Source organism: Echiichthys vipera (genome assembly GCF_963691815.1).
Source record: "Echiichthys vipera genome assembly, chromosome: 13".
Lineage (NCBI taxonomy): Eukaryota > Metazoa > Chordata > Actinopteri > Perciformes > Trachinidae > Echiichthys > Echiichthys vipera.
This window is the reverse complement of record NC_139838.1, coordinates 29,104,837-29,125,934: the sequence shown is the minus strand read 5'-3', so window position 1 is coordinate 29,125,934 and position 21,098 is coordinate 29,104,837. Positions and strand designations below refer to the sequence as shown.

The window sequence follows — 21,098 nt, the reverse complement described above, 5'->3', positions numbered from 1 at the left end:
AAAGGATTTCAGGCTAAAAAACAGATGCAATGGTAAATGTTCACCAATAAAAGCTGCTCCTCTGTGATCATCAGGGCCACGCACCGACTTTGGGGACTTCTGGCTCCAAAATACCAAGATGGCGGCGGCCAAATCCCAAACTAGAGGCTTCAAAACCGTGGATGTATTAAAGGAAGTGGATTCAGCCGTGGGGGCAGATCCCCCAATTACTGAAAAACATGAATTGAGGAGCTCTTTTCCAAAACGCTATAAATCCATTTTGATTGTTTTCAGGAAAATTACATTTTTTACCTTTTTACCCACACATTTGTTTAATATTCAATATATCTTGTCAAAACGTTTTATGGCTCAGTCTGAACGTGTGGAACAGACGGACGAAACAAAAAACTCTCCCGCTTCAGAGCGCCACCATGTTGGATTTGCACAGAACGCTCACTGAATTCTGATTGGTCGAGAGTTTTCATTAAATTATAAGCATTTTTTCACTTTTTTTTGTGGTGTTTTCATCTGTTCTCAGTCATTTTTTTCAAGTTTTTGTGGTGTTTTCATCTGTTTTTAATCGTTTTTGTGTTTTTTCATCTGTTTATAGTCGTTTTTTTCACTTTGGGTGGTATTTTGCATCTGTTTATAGCAATTTTGTCACATTTTCATGGTGTTTTTCATTTGTTTTTAGTCGTTTTTTTCACTTTCACTCAGTCTGAACATGTGGAACGGACGGACGAAACAAAAAACTCTCCCGCTTCAGAGCGCCGCCATGTTGGATCGCATAGAACACTCACTGGATTCTGATTGGTCGAGAGGACGTATCGCATTTAGGCTAAAAATAGGTTTGGCGCTGGTCGCAGTTTGTAAAGGAACTGCATCTTGAGACCATTTTAAACAAGGAAATATAGCGATTTGGCATGAAACATTGATGAAGCAGTGAAAAGGTTCTGTTTACAGCAAAGTGGCTCAAACTCATTTTTTTTAAATTTGGCTTTTATCTCGTTTTGGAAAAGAGCTCTTCAATTGCCCTCAATAAAATTTTAGTTTAGAATCCAAGATCTTCACTTGCACCATGTAAAGGAGCCAGTTGAGGTGGTTCAGGATCATCTGGTAAGGATGAACCCTGGGCGCCTCCCTAGGGAGGTGTTCCAGGCACGTCCAGCTGGGAGGAGGCCTCGGGGAAGACCCAGGACCAGGTGGAGAGATTAGATCTCCACACTGGCCTGGGAACGCCTCAGGATCCCCCAGTTAGAGCTGGTTAATGTGGCCCGGGAAAGGGAAGTTTGGGGTCCCCTGCTGGAGCTGCTGCCCCTGAGACCCGACCCCGGATACGAGGCTGAAGATGAGATGATTCAAAACTGTTTCCCTGTACAGTACCTTTTAAATATGATAAAGTTGTGATTAATGGTTGAAGTTGCTTAAGGGGGGGGGGGGGGGGGTCACTTTAGTGTCTTCCCCAATCCTCGGATATCGGATCTGCAGGATGTGACGTGTGGTCGAATAGACGCCACAACCTAACGGCGAAGAAGAGTCGACACTTTTATCCAGTGGTGAAGAAGAAAATGATCTGTGCACGGGCTTGTTAAGAGGACAAACAGAGACAGACAACCATTCACACCTACGGGTGATTTAGAGTCATCAATGAACCCAACACCTGCACGTCTTTGGACTGTGGGAGGAAACCGGAGAACCCGGAGAAAACCCACGCAGACACAGAAAGGAACCAGGAACCTTCTCGCTACGAGGCGACAGTGCTAACCACTACACCATCGTCTTATTCGTGTTATCCATTAAGAAGGTGAGACACTGAAGTGCGTCTGAACTGACAAAACTATGATTATCAATTACAAATATCCAAAATACCCACAACAGTACGCTTTCCAAAGACCAAGAAAATGGCGGCCAAGGCGCCAAACTCAAGGCTTTAAACGGCAGCTGACGTCACGGTGGCTCCGTCCGTCTCCTACAGTCTGTTACAACAGTAAAGTCTCTCTGTTTCATCCACACCATGATGATGATGATGATCGCTGCAGCTGCACGGAGCTGCCAGTGTGAGTCCAGAGCGTCTGTCCAACAGGACAAACAACGTTTCCCCGACAGTGTCACTGAGACACGAACAGGTCCCCTGACGTTCCTCGGGTCATCTGGGCCGCGGACACACGACTGATCAAACACATATAAGAGCCTGATGTTCATGGTTGTTGTTTTTAAATGAACACAAAAGCGTAGCTGCCAGTGATCGTCCCTTCCTACAGAAGGGAACAGCTTTAATGAGAACAGCTGGATGTGATGCTGCAGCTGCGTCCCGTGGCGCCCGGCGTGTCATTGGACGTCCCCGCGTGTTATCACAGCCTCTGCACTGCGGAGTGATCAAAGTCAGGCTTCAGCACCGGCTCATCTAACGATCCAACCCACGGAAATAAGAACTGCACACTTCCAATCACAGAAGAGGCCTCGGGCCGCAGCATTCAGAGGGTGAGCCACGTGAGAGGGACACTGGAGGAACTGGGTTCACCGAGGAAACGGCTGCGGATCCTTTTCACTGACGGTTTGGAGTAAACCGTAAAAATCACACAGAGGTGTAACAACTGAACACACAGGTAACACGCGTGGTGTCACCGGGGCCCATGAATGATCATTAAATGCTGTGTTGACAATCAATGAGTTCATTCATTCATCTTCTTCCTCTTGTCCCTGTCGGGGTCGCGGGGGGCTGGAGCCGATCCCAGCTGACATCGGGCGTGAGGCGGGGTCCACCCTGGACAGGACGCCAGTCTATCACAGGACACATAGAGACAAACAGAGACAGACAACCATTCACACCTACGGGTGATTTAGAGTCATCAATGAACCGAACACCTGCACGTCTTTGGACTGTGGGAGGAAACCGGAGAACCCGGAGAAAACCCACGCAGACACGGGGACAACATGCAAACTCCACACAGAAGGGCCCCAGCTGGGATTCAAACCAGGAACCCTCTCGCTGTGAGGCAACAGCGATAACCACCACCCAACCGCGTCGCCCTACAATCAATGAGTTCTCACACAGTGATTGTTGTCCACACGAGGCGTTTCCATCAGGGTCAAACGTTGCCACTCTGAAAGTTTCAGGCCACGCCCCCTCAAATGGCCGTCACCCCGTCGTGTTTCCGTTACAAGAAGAGACCCCAGAGGGATTTAGGAGAGGTGACGTATCACTCTGAATGAGTTTCTATTGCCGGTGATCAGCTGATCAGTGAAACAGCGGCACATCCTGCTGCAGAGAGCTACATCCAACCAGCCACCGGGCTCCACATGCACTCCTGTGCCTCCGTACCGTGTCCCGGGCTTTAGGGTACTTTCATGGGCTTGAGTCCCTGTGTGGACCATGAATCGAGTGTGGACTGGTGGCAGAAGAGGTGCCGGTTCATCTCCTGGGCACTGCCGAGGTGCTGTTGTGCAAGGCACCGAACCCCCAACTGCTCGGGGCGCCGGTCACTGGCAGTCCCCTCACTCTGACATCTCTCCATTAATTGCAGGTATGTAGGTCCTGTTTGTGCACGTGTTTAACCTGTATAATAAAAAATTAATTTCCCTTGGGGGATTAATAAAAGTAATTCTTCTTCATCTCCTCCTCCTCCTCCTCCTCCTCCTCCTCCTCCTCCTCCTCCTCCTCCTCCTCCTCCTCCTCCTCCTCCTCCTCCTCCTCCTTCTTCTTCTTCTTCTTCTTCTTCTTCTTCTTCTTCTTCTTCTTCTTCTTCTTCTTCTTCTTCTTCTTCTTCTTCTTCTTCTTCTTCTTCTTCTTCTTCTTCTTCTTCTTCTTCTTCTTCTTCTTCTTCTTCTTCTTCTTCTTCTGTAACTGAGCTGTCCGTAGCTGCAGTGCATCATGGGAACAGTGTCCCGTCTGCTGGATGAGGGACCGACGCACTGGTGTAATGTAATGTGCTGTTACTGCGACGGGGAAACGTTGATTCACCAGAAGATAAAGGAAGAAATTCAAGTTTTCGGTTCAATTCCGGTGAACTGGACTCGCTGCTCCTCACGGTAACATCGTGGTTGTCTTCTCACCGTCCAATTTCATCTGTAGACCGTCAGATAATAAACGTCTGTATTTAACATTGTTTAAAGATACAAAACCCTCTGAAACGATGAATTTCCTTCCTCTTCATTCAAAAACACGTTGAACTCACGTGTCCCCGCGTTGCTCCGCGCAGCTGTCCGTGACGAACCGTCCTTCAGCGACATGTGGAAAAACGTGGCAGCGTCTGGTGTGTTTGCGTCTCAGAGGAACAGTGGAAATATATAAAGTCATTACGCTGTGGGTGAGTGTGAAGCTGTGGCCATATGTCCACTATTCCCTCCACGTCCTTGAGGAGCGACTGTGAACTCAGAGCACTTTACGGAGCGGGAACGAAGCGAGTGCGGAGGAATCTGCGAGGACACGGATTCCTGTGAGAGCACAGAACGCGTCTGTGCAAACACCCGGACCTTTATTAAATACACTCGGACTGTTATTAAGATGTATCTGATCTGTAAAGTGCTTTTTTAATCCCAGAGTTTCACAGGTTTATGAGCCTGTTCTTATTATTTACGTTGGAATGAAGAAAATCAAGACATCCTTGAGTTAAAACACTTTTGCAAGCTGCTCTTACTTTAGTGCAAACATGCATTTAAAAGTCTCCTCTCATCTTCAGCCTCTTATCCGGGGTCGGGTCGCTGGGGCAGCAGCTCCAGCAGGGGACCCCAAACTTCCCTTTCCCGGGCCACATTAACCAGCTCTAACTGGGGGATCCTGAGGCGTTCCCAGGCCAGTGTGGAGATCTAATCTCTCCACCTGGTCCTGGGTCTTCCCCGAGGCCTCCTCCCAGCTGGACGTGCCTGGAACACCTCCCTAGGGAGGCGCCCAGGGTTCATCCTTACCAGATGATCCTGAACCACCTCAACTGGCTCCTTTCAACGCAAAGGAGCAGCGGCTCTACTCCGAGTTCCTCACGGATGCTGAACTTCTCCCCCTCGCTCTAAGGGAGACTCCAGCCCCCCTCCTGAGGAAACACATTTCACACGCTTGGACCTGGACCTGGTTCTTTGGGTCCTGACCTGGACCTGGTTCTTTGGGTCCTGACCTGGACCTGGTTCTTTGGGTCCTGACCTGGACCTGGTTCTTTGGGTCCTGACCCAGCTTTCATGACCACAGGTGAGGGTAGGAACCAGGACTGAGGGTAGATCCAGAGCTTTGTCTTCCTCAGCTCTCTTTTCATCACAAAGGTGCGGTAGAGCGACTGCAGCTCCGCCCCCACTGCTACGATCCTCCGGACAAACTCACGCTCCATCGTCCCCTCACTCGTGAACAAGATCCCGAGGTAGAAAACCCTCGGTTCCAGTGGCTGTTTGCAGCTTCTCACCGATGACGTGTCTCGTCATCGTATATCATTTAATGCAGCTTATTTATTACACTGCATGAATGTAACTATTAATAATGCACACTTTATTATTGCCCATAACCGGGGCTTTCTGATATATTTACTAATGTTAAAAATGCGCCTGCCTTCCTTTCTGCCTTCCTTTCTGCGAGGAAGAAGAACAAACCCTCAGGGTCGGATCGTCTCCGCACATTCAGAGGGAAACAGACCACGAGGCGGCTTTAATTCCTTTTCATCTCTTTTCTCTTTTCCCTCTCGGAGCGATTCGACCTTGAGCTCCGCCGAGTGAAGCAAAACATGGGCCCAGAGGTCTTTTGTCTTGTTGCGGCCGCAGACGTCGACCCGTCAGCCCTCTGCAGGAAGCCTCCGCGCTGATCTGTAAGCCGCACTTTCGCTGTGATTAAGACAGTGAAGAGGAAAAGTGTCGCGCTCGATATGGATCCGCTGCGTCTCTGCCTGGAGGACATGCGTGGTGTTTTTCCATTTCATTAATGTGTTTACAGGTACGCCGCAGCACTAATGCAGCGCAGGTGAAGGGTCCCGACCCCCATTTGGGAGCTCGCATCGTCTGCAATCACGTAATTAGTCAAACAACCTCCCGACGGCTGCGTTTAATGAAATACACTCGCTGAAAGCAGGAGGCCGCGCTCTGCTTTTAAAAGGTAGTATATCTCTGCTGAATGACAGCTGAAATGACTGAATCACAAATCGCAGCCGTCGTGTTTTTTACGATAGAAGGAGAGAAGTATATCGACAGAGACGAAGAAGAAAGAAAGAGAGGGACGCAACGACAAATCACAGCTGTAGTGACGCTTTTCCGGCCCACGTGAGATCAGTGTAAAGATGAGTATCTTAGTCAAATACGTGAGAAAGCGTAAGAAGAGTTAGCATGCTAATGATGCTAATCCTGACAACTAGCCTCTGAGGAGAAGTGAGGACAAGCAGCTAGCTGTCGCTCAAGAGGCCGCGCCCCTAATTATTCAGAAACTTTAACCTCCAATAACAAATGAACTAGCCTGGTCCAAACCATTCTCTGAGCGCTGCAGTGACGAAGGGAAGCCAATCATCTGCAATGTGCAGTGAGTCTGCGACGCGTCCCGGCTGCAGCGGCACGCAGACGGGGTCCGTTATGTCTGACTGAAGCTGCCACGTGGACCACAGCAGGCGTCTCAACTCTGTTCTAACACGGTTTGTCTGCACGCGGCCACACACTCCACTTGTAAACACACACACTCGAACACTCAAAATGAGAACAACGTGTTTAAAAATGATTAAAATAAACGCTTCATTGTACCAGAGGCAGCAGAGCAACCATGTAGGTGTTAAATCATGTTGTATACATGACCCAGCTGTTAATCCACCCAGTTAATTCATTTATACCAGTTAATGTTGTTTACACTTCCAAACCTGCAGAACCAACTGTGTTACTGTACGCTGCACGTCCGTACTTCTCTGTGTCAGCCGTAAGGAAGCAGAACTCTGTTGATATGAAAGCTAAATATGTTTTTGTAAAGTAGCCGTAATGAATGCTGCTAATGAGTATGGATGCCTCTATTGGATTGTGCATCACAGGCAACATTTCTTTACGTGTATGTAGCGGGTCCCAGCTAGGCCGCTAACGGATACATGATCCTGACCTGAAACGGTACCACAACTGCTCTTTCTCCAAGTCCTTGTATCATGAGCCTCACTTGAAAGGAGCCAGTTGAGGTGGTTCAGGATCATCTGGTAAGGATGAACCCTGGGCGCCTCCCTAGGGAGGTGTTCCAGGCACGTCCAGCTGGGAGGAGGCCTCGGGGAAGACCCAGGACCAGGTGGAGAGATTAGATCTCCACACTGGACCTGGGAACGCCTCAGGATCCCCCAGTTAGAGCTGGTTAATGTGGCCCGGGAAAGGGAAGTTTGGGGTCGGGTCTCGGGGGCAGCAGCTCCAGCAGGGACCCCAAACTTCCCTGAGCTCCTCAACAGAACGCAGCTCTCGTGGCTTTAGGGTCCTTGTCCCCCCCTCCAGGCCCGTTTGTACTCACACTACCTGGGCCTCGGAGAATGCTTCTTGCTGCCTATACGTCATCACGCCGTAACACGTCACACGCATTGATGACGTCATGGCGATGCGTGGCTTTGTTTCCAGATCTTTCCGTAGACCTCGGAGTTTTTGTGCGTCTTGTCGACTGTTTTTGAATCTTTTCATCGACCAAATCTGCAGTAAACACTCCACCTCCGCATCACACCAACGTGAACCTTTCGACGCCATTGTTGTTGTCAAATGTCCGCGCATGGTCCCTCCTTCTTTTTTTCTTTCTATGTTGAACAGGCGCACATAAAATGACATGAGAGCCGCCGTAGGCCTCGTGCTCGTGCTCGTACACGTGCAAACACGCTCTACAAAAGCCCACCTCTCTCAGACGGGTCGTGGACGACCAGCTGGCCGCAGTTATGCACGGAGTGGTTGCACTCACACTGGTCAAACGCACCAGGCTTTAGCTGAAAAACCTGCTTTGGCGCGGTGCGGAGGCACAGTGTGAGTGCGCCCTTAGAGGGTTTTGGCAAAGCTTCATTAAAGTTTCCATTCTAATGATTCTCACCTGGACGTTGAGTGACAGCCGACTCCAACACAGCTCCATCGATCCCCTCCCTCGTCCACTGTAAGTTGCATTACTCAGCCTTGAGATGTGAAGACAACAGTAACACGCGGCGCCGCCCGTGACCTCAGATCGTTAATGACAACGGGCATCAAGCGGCGGTGAAAATCTTCCCTTTAAAGAATGAATTCCTCGGGCCCCGGCCTCCGAGCACGCATTGATCCTCACATCACACGGATGAGCTGTTTCTCAAATGCGGAGCGCGGAGGCTGAAGGCCGTCACGCTCCCGTGCCGCATTGATTGGGAGCGAGCCGGCGTTATATGATTACAAGGGTTTGAGTCTTGAAGGTGAGCGCCGCAGAATGAGCCGTAATTCCCCGTGTCCACCTTTCTCCCAACAATGGAAACATTCATTAGAGGTGCGCTGATGAAACCGGGAGACAGACTCAAGGAGGCGGACATCTCTGGTTTGCAGATGTCACTGAATCCTGGGATTGAGGGTTTGTTTTAAAATGAAAGCCGGCAGCCAGACGCAGCGAGAGGCGGCGAGACACAGACGCAGCGAGACGCAGACGCAGCGAGACGCAGCGAGACGCAGCGAGACACAGCGAGACGCAGCAAGATGCAGCAAGACTCAGCGAGACGCAGCGAGACACAGACGCAGCGAGACGCAGACGCAGCGAGACGCAGCAAGATGCAGCGAGACACAGACGCAGCGAGACGCAGACGCAGCGAGACGCAGCGAGACGCAGCAAGATGCAGCGAGACTCAGCGAGACGCAGCAAGACGCAGCAAGACGCAGACGCAGCGAGACGCAAAAGCAGCGAGACGCAAAAGCAGCGAGACACAGCGAGACGCAGCGAGACGCAGACGCAGGAGAGAAAGGCCGCGGTAAGGATGAGCTCCAACGCCCGCGGAGACGGACAGTCGTCCACCAGAACCAACACCTGAGCTGCTATCGAGTCAGTCAGCTTTAAGTTATCAAGTCAGCCAGCCTTAAGTTATCGAGTCAGTCTGCTTTAAGTTATCGAGTCAGTCTGCTTTAAGTTATCGAGTCAGTCTGCTTTAAGTTATCAAGTCACTCTGCTTTAAGTTATCGAGTCAGTCAGCTTTAAGTTATCAAGTCAGTCTGCTTTAAGTTATCAAGTCAGTCAGCTTTAAGTTATCAAGTCAGTCTGCTTTAAGTTATCGAGTCAGTCTGCTTTAAGTTATCAGGTCAGTCAGCTTTAAGTTATCGAGTCAGTCTACTTTAGGTTATCAAGTCAGTCTGCTTTAAGTTATCAAGTCAGTCAGCTTTAAGTTATCGAGTCAGTCTGCTTTAAGTTATCAGGTCAGTCTGCTTTAAGTTTGAATGTTGCATCTGTGGCTGATCGTAATGAAACCACATCAAACTCTACTGTCTCGACTGTTTTCATCATAATGATGTTCTTCTTTGATCAGACGGCACAGAGGCACAGAGGCACAGAGGTACGGGGCTGTAGCCCTGAATGCCCGGGTCCAAGGACGCGGCTCAGAAGCTCTACGTCAGCGCTCACCATCCATCTACCGTATGATCGGCCGACACGTGCGAATCATGGGAAAGGAAACTGAAGTGGCTCCTGGTGATCCAGGATCAGCCGTGATCTCCTCTGAAGATTCATGGCCCTCGAAACAATAAGCTCCTCCTCCTCCTCCTTCTCCCTCCCTCCTCCCTCGCCACGACCTTGGCGAGGCGAACCCCTGCCCGTGTCGATCCTCGCCGCCTTTAAATATTTATGATCATGCAGAACGTCGGCAGCCTGTAGCTTTAAATCCTAAAGGTTGGAGCCCGTGCATCTGATTCCAGGGGCGCACCGTGCACGCCGTATACTTTTTCATTATCTCCGGGTCACGTGGAGGCGGATGAGGTCGGCTGAGGTCGGGAGAGGGGGCCGAGGGAGAGCGAAGCACCGTGAAACTCATTCTAATTATTTTTGGAAACCTATGCAGAGCTCACGTCCGGTACGTTCTCCGCATAAGACACATCATCAGTCAGAAGAGGACGGATGCACGTCAAAGTAAAAATGTATTTATAACTTTAACTCAAAGGAAACACGGGTGATGGCACTGAAGATCCTTTACATTCATTCATTCGTCTTCAGCCTCTTGTCCCTGTCGGGGTAACGGGGGGCTGGAGCCGATCCCAGCTGACATCGGCGTGAGGCGGGGTCCACCCTGGACAGGACGCCAGTCTATCACAGGACACATAGAGACGAACAGAGACAGACAACCATTCACACCTACGGGTGATTTAGAGTCATCAATGAACCGAACACCTGCACGTCTTTGGACTGTGGGAGGAAACCGGAGAACCCGGAGAAAACCCACGCAGACACGGGGAGAACATGCACACTAATATCAGCTGCGGATCCACCTGACTTCTGAGGGTCCCGACCCCATTTATAAGGCAGGACATCCCCCTTACCCTGAACATGACAGGGCACAGCTGTGGAGTGGAAACCATTTCAGGTGACGACCTCTTGAAGCTCATCTAGAGAATGCCAAGAGTGTGTTCAAAGCAGTGATCAGAGCAAAAGGTGAAGAAACTAGAATATAAGGTCGCACTCACACTGTGCCTCCGTCCCGTGCCCACACAGGTTTCATAGCTAAAGTCTGGTTCCTTTGCCCAGTGTGAGTGCAACCGTACCACGTCTAGGAGCGGCACGCTTGCCGTCCACGGCCCGTTTGGGAGAGGTGGGCTTTTGTAAAGCACGTTTGCACGTGTATGAGCACGAGCGTGCGCACGTGTACGAGCATGAGGCCTACGGCGGTTCTGAGGTCATTTCCTGTGCGCCTGTTGGGACGTAGAGAAAAGAAGGAGGGACCATGCGCGGACATTTCAAACAATGGCGGTGAAAGGTTCACGTTGGTGTGATGCGGAGGTGGAGTGTTTACTGCAGATTTGGTCGATGAAAAGATTCAAAAACAGTCGACAAGACGCACAAAAACTCCGAGGTCTACGGAAAGATCTGGAAACAAAGCCACGCATCGCCATGACGTCATCAATGCGTGTGACGTGTTACGGCGTGATGACGTATAGGCAGCAAGAAGCATTCTCCGAGGCCCAGGTAGTGTGAGTACAAACGGGCCTGGAGGGGGGGACAAGGACCCTAAAGCACGGGGCACGGGACGGAGGCACAGTGGGAGGGCGCCCTAAGGCGTGATTTCAGTTGTTAGTACATATTTCCACATGTTGCTATGAGCGGCTCTGAGCTCTCCGTGACCCCGGACCACATCCAATCGATTCAGACACGTGTTTTTTTTCTTTAATTAATTAAAACGAGATCAAAGAGTCGAGATAGAAGCTTCCGCCGTTCTGCCACAGGAACGATTTCAGCAGCGCTTTTTAAATGGAGATGAAACATTCACACACACACACACACACACACACACACACACACACACACACACACACACACACACACACACACACACACACACACACACACACACACACACACACACACACACACACACACACACACACACACACACACACACACACACACACACACACACACACACACACACACACACTGTTATCATAAACTCATAGCATTCTCTCGCATACGTCCACTCACACTTCGCCTCCTGCTCTCCCAACATGCAGCCTTATGTTTATTTATGATTTTCAGAGATGGAGCACTTCAAAGAATCGTCCAGCCCTCAAAAACACAAGAAACCCTGCCTGAAGGGATCCGACAGAAAAAACAGCGGCCGGCGAGCCGAGGTGCTTCTGACAAGACAAGAAACTCATCACCACGGCGACGTCTTGGTTGTTAATGCTGCTCGTGATGCAACCGTGATGACAGAGAAGCTGCAGCGACACCGACCAGAGACAACGAAACAACGCTCTGAACAAAACCACCACAAAAAGATACAAAACCACCACAAAAAGATACAAAACCACCACAAAAAGATGCAAAACCACTACAAAAAGATGCAAAACCACCACAAAAAGATGCAAAACAACCACAAAAAGATGCAAAACCACCACAAAAAGATGCAAAACCACCACAAAAAGATACAAAACCACCACAAAAAGATACAAAACCACCACAAAAAGATACAAAACCACCACAAAAAGATACAAAACCACCACAAAAAGATGCAAAACCACCACAAAAAGATGCAAAACCACCACAAAAAGATACAAAAACACCACAAAAAGATACAAAAACACCACAAAAAGATGCAAAACCACCACAAAAAGATGCAAAACCACCACAAAAAGATGCAAAACCACCACAAAAAGATACTAAACCACCACAAAAAGATGCAAAACCACCACAAAAAGATGCAAAACAACCACAAAAAGATGCAAAACCACCACAAAAAGATGCAAAACCACCACAAAAAGATACAAAACCACCACAAAAAGATGCAAAACCACCACAAAAAGATACAAAACCATCACAAAAAGATGCAAAACCATCACAAAAAGATACAAAACCATCACAAAAAGATGCAAAACCATCACAAAAAGATGCAAAACCATCACAAAAAGATGCAAAACAACCACAAAAAGATACAAAATCACCACAAAAAGATGCAAAACCAACACAAAAAGATACAAAACCACCACAAAAAGATACAAAAACACCACAAAAAGATGCAAAACCACCACAAAAAGATGCAAAACCACCACAAAAAGATGCAAAACCACCACAAAAAGATGCAAAACCACCACAAAAAGATACAAAACCACCACAAAAAGATGCAAAACCACCACAAAAAGATGCAAAACAACCACAAAAAGATGCAAAACCACCACAAAAAGATGCAAAACCACCACAAAAAGATACAAAACCACCACAAAAAGATGCAAAACCACCACAAAAAGATACAAAACCATCACAAAAAGATGCAAAACCATCACAAAAAGATACAAAACCATCACAAAAAGATGCAAAACCATCACAAAAAGATGCAAAACCATCACAAAAAGATGCAAAACCACCACAAAAAGATACAAAACCATCACAAAAAGATGCAAAACCATCACAAAAAGATACAAAACCACCACAAAAAGATGCAAAACCAACACAAAAAGATACAAAACCATCACAAAAAGATGCAAAACCATCACAAAAAGATGCAAAACCATCACAAAAAGATGCAAAACAACCACAAAAAGATACAAAATCACCACAAAAAGATGCAAAACCAACACAAAAAGATACAAAACCACCACAAAAAGATACAAAAACACCACAAAAAGATGCAAAACCACCACAAAAAGATGCAAAACCACCACAAAAAGAGCAAAACCACCACAAAAAGATGCAAAACCACACAAAAAGATACAAAACCACCACAAAAAGATGCAAAACCACCACAAAAAGATGCAAAACAACCACAAAAAGATGCAAAACCACCACAAAAAGATGCAAAACCACCACAAAAAGATACAAAACCACCACAAAAAGATGCAAAACCACCACAAAAAGATACAAAACCATCACAAAAAGATGCAAAACCATCACAAAAAGATACAAAACCATCACAAAAAGATGCAAAACCATCACAAAAAGATGCAAAACCATCACAAAAAGATGCAAAACCACCACAAAAAGATACAAAACCATCACAAAAAGATGCAAAACCATCACAAAAAGATACAAAACCACCACAAAAAGATGCAAAACCAACACAAAAAGATGCAAAACCACCACAAAAAGATACAAAACCACCACAAAAAGGTGCAAACCCACCAACAGCTTCACTAACTACGCCGATGATGCTTTGTTGTGTGTGTAGGGACTCTTCTCATGCTGCTGCAGAGGTTTGCTGTTATTTTCAGCAGCATTAGTGGTTAAAAAAGACCTTTGAATGCCTTCACCGTGCTGCCCCGAGCTAACCACTGTTAGCCACAAAACACAAGCTCAGACTCAGGTCCAACCCCCAAAATCAGAACCTTTGTCAAACGTTCTTGATGAGAGCAACAGTGGTGACAGTGTGCAGCAGGACTCGTCAGCAGCAGCAGCAGCAGGACTCAGCAGCAGCAGCAGCAGCAGTAACAGCAGCAGCAGCAGCAGGACTCAGCAGCAGCAGCAGCAGCAGTAACAGCAGCAGCAGCGGCAGGACTCAGCAGCAGCAGCAGCAGCAGCGGCAGCAGCAGCGGCAGCGGCAGCAGCAGCAGCAGCAGGACTCAGCAGCAGCAGCAGCAGGACTCGTCAGCAGCAGCAGCAGCAGCAGGACTCAGCAGCAGCAGCAGCAGCGGCAGCAGCAGCAGGTCTGATGTCTGCCGGAGGCTTTAACCCACGTCGTCTGACAGAGCGGAGACATTTATAGCTGCAGCCGCCCGCTGGGAATCCAGACGCCACATCAGCTCCATGTCAGCGCCTCGCTTCCACTACGCCCTCCGCGCAATCACAACACATCCTCAACTCGTCCGCAACACGTCCTCAACACATCCGCAACACATCCTCAACACGTCCTCACCGCAGCCTCAACACATCCTCACCGCAGCCTCAACACATCCTCACCGCAGCCTCCGAAAAAACCCGAGAGCAGCTGTTGCTGCAAACGACCAACTAAATCTGTGTGTGTGTGTGAGTGTGTGTGTGTTTGTGTGTGCGTGTAGCTCGCTGCTCTGTGTGTGTGTGCGTAGCTCGCTGCTCTGTGTGTGTGCGTGTGTGTGTGTGTGTAGCTCGCTGCTCTGTGTGTGTGCGTGTGTGTGTGTGCGTGTGTGTGTGTGTGTGCGTGTGTGTGTGTGTGTGTGTTTGTGTGTGCAGGAGGAAAACTGTTTCTCTGCAGGCGCCAGAACAAACAGTTGGCGTGTGATAACCCCGCAGCCCGCTGCATTTGCATTATGGCCCGAGCGCCCGGCGTCGCCGCCATCCCCGCGGTTCGATTCCCCCGACAAAGAGAAGCTGCTGGAAATGAACATTTGTTTACATTTGTGGTTTTACTGCAGTCAGTCGAGCTTCTGTCAGCGTGTCGACCAAAATAAACCCTTTCAAGCATCATGTGTCGTTCACACACAGGTGCTGGGGTTATAGAGCGACTGTGAGGACACACACACACACACACACACACACACACACACACACACACACACACACACACACACACACACACACACACACACACACACACACACACACACACACACACACACACACACACACACACACACACACACACACACACACACACACACACAGTAAAAGAGGGAGAGAGAGAGGGAGAGGGAGAGGGAGAGATGGAGGAGAGAGAGAGGGGGAGGGAGGGAGAGAGGGGGGAGAGAGAGAGAGAGAGGGGAGGGAGGGAGAGAGAGAGGGGGGAGGGAGGGAGAGAGAGAGGGGGGAGAGAGGGAGAGATGGAGGAGAGAGAGAGGGGGAGGGAGGGAGAGAGGGGGGAGAGAGAGAGAGAGAGGGGAGGGAGGGAGAGACAGGGAGAGAGAGAGAGAGGGGAGGGAGGGAGGGAGAGAGAGAGGGAGAGAGGGAGGGAGAGAGAGAGGGAGGGAGAGAGGGAAAGAGAGAGAGGGAGGGGGGAGAGAGAGAGAGAAAGAAAGAGAGGGAGAGAGAGTGTTTAAACAGGTTCAGGTCAGACTCTGGTTTCGTAAACAGCGTTGCCCAATTATGATAGAGTTACACGTCTGCGCACGCTCCCCACTCCGCAGCAGCGGGACAAAGAATAAACCAGGAAGCAAGGACGCCGAAACAACAACAACAGAGTTTTACCTTTAAACAGAGGGAGGACTTCACCATGGCAACTAACGTACCCAGAAGACACTTCCTGTCGGCCATTTTCCCCACACTTTCCACGTTGTTGTGGTTTTGGTTGGTTTGGCACAGACGGATGTTTTATCCAATCAGCAGCCAGGATTTTCACCCCAGGTTACCCGACCTCCACGTCAGCCGAGAGAGCCCAACTGTGCGGAGAGCCTCCAGCAGGTCGGGGCGCATCCTCTTCCACACCTGGTGCCCCGCCGCAGGAAGCCCCCCAACTCCCTCAGCGTCATCTGCCAGCGAGATTTTCACAATAAAGTTCCGCCCAATAAAAAAATGGACTGGATTTTTTAATGTTTGATCTTTGAGAGAAACATTTTTCATCTGACGTCCGACGATTAACATCAAACTACTGTAATGAGGTGACTCAGCTGCAACACACACACACACACACACACACACAAAAAGAGAGAGACATACACACACACACAGAAGTGACTTAAGAGCATCTCCGCTCAATAGGCTCTTAGTCAGGCTCTTAGTGTGTGTGTGTGTGTGTGTGTGTGTGTGTGTGTGTGTGTGTGTGTGTGTGTGTGTGTGTGTGTGTGTGTGTGTGTGTGTGTGTGTGTGTGTGTGTGTGTGTGTGTGTGTGTGTGCTTGGACGGCTCAGTGGCAAGATGCTGACAGATAATCAATGTTGTGTGATTGGCTCGTGACCCGGCGGCTGCTGCCGGCTCGACGTTGTCGTGGCGACCTGTTTAAAAAGGATCCTCACACTCCAGAAAATTGGTTTGAGGCTGAAGATCCTTGTGTGTGTGTGGGTGTGTTAGTGTGTGTGTGAGTGTGTGTGTGTGTGTGTGTGTGTGTGTGTGTGTGTGTGTGTGTGCGTGTGCTGACAGATCAGTCACCCAGAGCTCTCACTGTTACACAAATTGTAGGGCAGACTCCACTCCGGTAACGTGCGCTAGTGTTACTGTATTTGTGAGGTCCAAGCGTCTGCGGAGTCAGGCGAGAGACGGACGGGGGAGACGGACGGGGAGACGGACGGGGGAGACGGACGGGGGAGACGGACGGGGGAGACGGATGAAACGTGTCTGATTGAGCGTACGGAGCGGCTCAGGTGATGGTTTACATTAAAAAAATGGACGTTACGGAGACTTTTACAGCATGTCTTGAAGTTGTTAAAGCATTTTATTGTGAAGGACTGAAGTAGATGCGTTGACAGCACTGACGTTAACGTCACATGACCATTCACAGACACCGAGCATGTGCGTGGCGATGTAAACAGGAAGCAGATTCAGTCAGAGCACAGATCCATTAGCGTGTTAGTAGGGGAGCGGTTACATATTTGACCTGACGGTGGAGCTCGAGGAAAAGTCAGAGGATCGCCAAAGTCTGCAGGATTCATCCTCTGGAGGCCGTGAATGTCCGGGGAGAAATTCATGGGAATCGCACCGGCAGCTGTCGGGATATTTCAGGCCGGACCAAAGTCAGGGACAACGTGCACGAGGCTGGTGTAACAGTGTGGAGCCAGAGCGGCGAGAGGCCGTTCCCGCAGCGGTGGAGGAGCTCCGTGGCTTTGTTTTCACGCTGAACGTGCGAGAAAGTGTCTGAGGAGCTTACTCTACTTCACTACAACCCCCCACCCCCCAAGCCCTAGACCAGGGGGGTCAGAGTGACCCAGTAAAGGGGGTCAGGTGTGTTCTTGCTTGGTTGGAATGAAAACCTGCAGCCACAGCGCCCCGTTACTGGGTCGCTCTGACGCCCTGGACACAAAAACACAGTCTGCGTGGTTCATTCAGAGCTGAGCAGCCCTGAGAGTTCGTACGTCCACCGCATTTTGAAATTGCCAATCTCTCTGGTGACCGTGAACCAAAGTGCCGACCATGATGCATCTGGACAGCAGAGCCTGGCGTCCTTGGACCGATCTGAGGATCAGAAAACCCCCCGCGGGTTTGAGGTTTCACCCGGCAACGACATCGCCTGCCCCGGCTCAAACGTGTCTCTGCCGCGGAACTAAACGTCTGCGAACAGCTCCTCTGTCTTCATCTGCGGCTGCAGCTCTCCGGGGAGCCTCGGAGTCGGGGCGAGCTGATTAAGCTGCGTTTTTCTTGACCAATGGAGCGACAGACGATTAGGACGCCGGCGCGCTGCTCTCTGCAGGTTGTTATTTCTCAGGCCCAAAATGACCTCCGGGAAAGACTCGTGGGTGGAGGAGGAGGACGGGGGACGGGGACGGGGAGGGGGAGGGGTGGAGATAGCCTGCCCAGCATGCTGCTCATCACGGTGCGTTTGATCTACTGCCTGCCACCTCCCCCCCCTCGCTCAGTCATACTCTGGATGTCTGAGCGCCACCAGCCGCCCATATATTGCCCAGCAACATCACTGCATGTGATTTAGGGAGGTAAAAATACACCCCCCCCCCTCCCTCCACCCTCTTCCTCTCCATCCTTTCCATCTGTCCGTCCACACGTCTCCTCCCCCTCCTCTTGGTTTTCCCGCCACCTGCTCTGGAGCAGATCAGCGGGTGGACGAGCACACCTGCACCCCGAGGGTCGGAGGTTCCCCGTGTTTCCTGCTCCGCTCCATGAGCTCGTTTAGTCTAAACATGCGTCTAGGCTGTTTGTCATCGATTTTAATTAAGCAGCTATTGTTGTCTAACGTCAGACCAAGGTAACATCTTTAAATTAAAAAATTTCACTGGTATTGGCACCGACTACTGAAATTTATCACTAACTCAGAATAAAACGGCGTTGTAAGTTTAAAACGTTGTGCGCCTGACTTCAGGAGAACCTGCTCGTTTGAAACCCCGGTGCGTCACGTACGGATGTAAAAGGGTGCCGAAAATTTAAAATATCAACGTTTCAATGCCAACACTTTTTCTGGCAGTCAGGCTCCACGGCTTTTCAAGGACCGGTTATAAAATGTCCAGACTTTGTGGCGGTGAATCCTGGAGCACGCCTTCTCGGCGTCGAACATTCCCGTGCATCAGCCGGGAGAAAACGGCCTTTGGGATTGAGAACTGGCTGCACGTCCACAAACTTTTGGCCAGGTAGCGTATTTTCCAAAGGCCCGTACACATGATCCGCGGTAAAACGCTTTGCACCGGCCGTTCCATTAATTTCCTATGGAGGAGACGTTAGCGCCCGATGTAGCGCCGTGCACCGCTCAGATTTGCCTCTCTGCCGCTGCACTCAAAGTTCAAATCAGTTAAACTTTGACCTTTCAAAAGCTCAACCAATGAGACAGAAGCTAAGAGTGTGACGTTTACATTTCCTAGGCAACCAGAGAGCGACATCAAGCCGGCTAGAAAGATTTAGGAAAAGAGGCAGTTTAGGAGCTAACGGTTGTTTTAATGCTAACGTCGATTTAGCCGTTTACTGGGTCTCTGTGCCCGACCTCGCTGTGAGCCGAGCACAAAACGCTGACGCCCCGTTAACAGCCTGCGCTCTGACGTCTGAACTTCTGTCACGTTGTCTGCGCGGTCGTGCTCCCGTCACAGACGAAGTATAGAGTGAAGTGTTGAGAAATTAAGAAAACCGCTGCAGACACGGTTGAGCCCTCACCGGAGCTGCAGCCCCGGCAGGCCGCGCTCTCTGTACACTGGATTTCTGTAACGCACACATTTGCACTTGAAAAGGGTCCAAATATTCAAACCAGCTCCTCGAGGGCGCTCCTGATTTAATGCGTGAAGGAGGCTTTAGTCAAACGTTGTCCTGCGGCCTGATTAAGCATCTCCTGAAAGTCACACAGAGGATGGGCGGCGTGTGTTTCAGACATTTACAGTTTACCCACGTTGCGGCTTTGATTCATGACTCACACTCGCCGTCTAATCTCCTGCAGCGAGCTCCTTCGGCACGAACGAGGTAAAGAAGGCAATTTACTTCTCGTTCTTCTTCAGGGGGACGAGCAGCCGGAGTCAGCTTCAGGACCGCTTTGCATCAAAATTAAATCAAATCTGCATACAGAGTGACAGGACGGCACGTCGGCCAGCGTGCGCCTGTGTTGTTACCATGCCAACCGGCGCTGCAATGAAAGCAAGTGTATGTAACGTGCAGAGCCATCAATCCAAGCTGCTCACACGGGAATTAAAAAGCAAACAGCCGACAATTTTCCCCTCAATCTGCTTCAGTTCTGACAAAACTGTGAAATTAAATCAAACTCCAATAACGTCATCAAAGTGTGAAAGCGCCACGAGGATGAATCTCTCATTACCATCGTCAAAGATTCACAATCATTGTTTGTTTCGCTGCGTTTGTATCACACAGGTGATGTAAACGTATGTCAGAGTCAGGAACCTAAGTCTGACGTATTATAACGAGAATGAGACAATGATATCGTTTCTGAAGAAGAGTGGGCGTGGAGGCAGGGCCGAGTCAAGTCTCTCCTCGCCACCTGTCACTCAAAGGAGCAACTAAGGTCGCACTCACACTGTCCCTCCGTACCGTGCCCCAACATTTCCTTTGACCAGTGTGAGTGCAACCGTACCGCGTCTAGGAGCGGCACACTTGCCGTCCACGGCCCGTTTGGGAGAGGTGGGCTTTAGTAAAGCACGTTTGCACGTGTACGAGGACGAGCGTGCGCACGTGTACGAGCACGAGGCCTACGGCAGTTCTGAGGTCATTTCCTGTGCGCCTGTTGGGACGTAGAAAAAAGAAGGAGGGACCATGCGCGGACATTTCAAACAATGGCGGTGAAAGGTTCACGTTGGTGTGATGCGGAGGTGGAGTGTTTACTGCAGATTTGGTCGATGAAAAGATTCAAAAACAGTCGACAAGACGCACAAAAACTCTGAGGTCTACGGAAAGATCTGGAAACAAAGCCACGCATCGCCATGACGTCATCAATGCGTGTGACGTGTTACGGCGTGATGACGTATAGGCAGCAAGAAGCATTCTCCGAGGCCCAGGTAGTGTGAGTACAAACGGGCCTGGAGGGGGGGACAAGGACCCTAAAGCACGGGGCACGGGACTGACGCACAGTGGGAGGGCGCCCTAAGGCGTGATTTCAGTTGTTTTACACTTTTTGGTTCAGTCACAGTTTTGATGCCTTCAGTGTGAATCTACAACGTCAATAGTCATGAAAAGACAGGAAACTCACTGAATGAGAAGGTGCATCCGAACCTCTGGTCTGTACTTTATATGTCGGATGTGTTGGACGCCTGTGACGAGTCAGACGGCTTTTGGAGTTTTGCTGCTTTAAGAACAAATAAATATAAAGATGCTCCAAAGCTGCTGCGGCTGATTTTGAAGGTTTATGAAATCCAAGCAGAGCTGCAAACAAGCTGCATTCAGCACAAAGAGCATCAGGCAGAAGCTGTTGGTATGAATAACACACACACACACACACACACACACACAGATACTCACACACACGCACACACACACACACACACACACACACACACTCACACACACACTCACACACACGCTGGAGG

At 49.8% G+C, this 21,098-nt stretch overlaps 1 protein-coding gene across 1 annotated transcript in view; it reads right to left on the bottom strand.

The window, feature by feature from the left end:
- Positions 1-21,098, bottom strand: part of LOC310955819 (glutamate receptor ionotropic, kainate 5-like) — a gene marked incomplete at its 3' end in the record, with an annotated part of 149,202 nt that overhangs the window by 110,581 nt on the left and 17,523 nt on the right. The gene's annotated exons all lie outside the window — the stretch shown is intronic.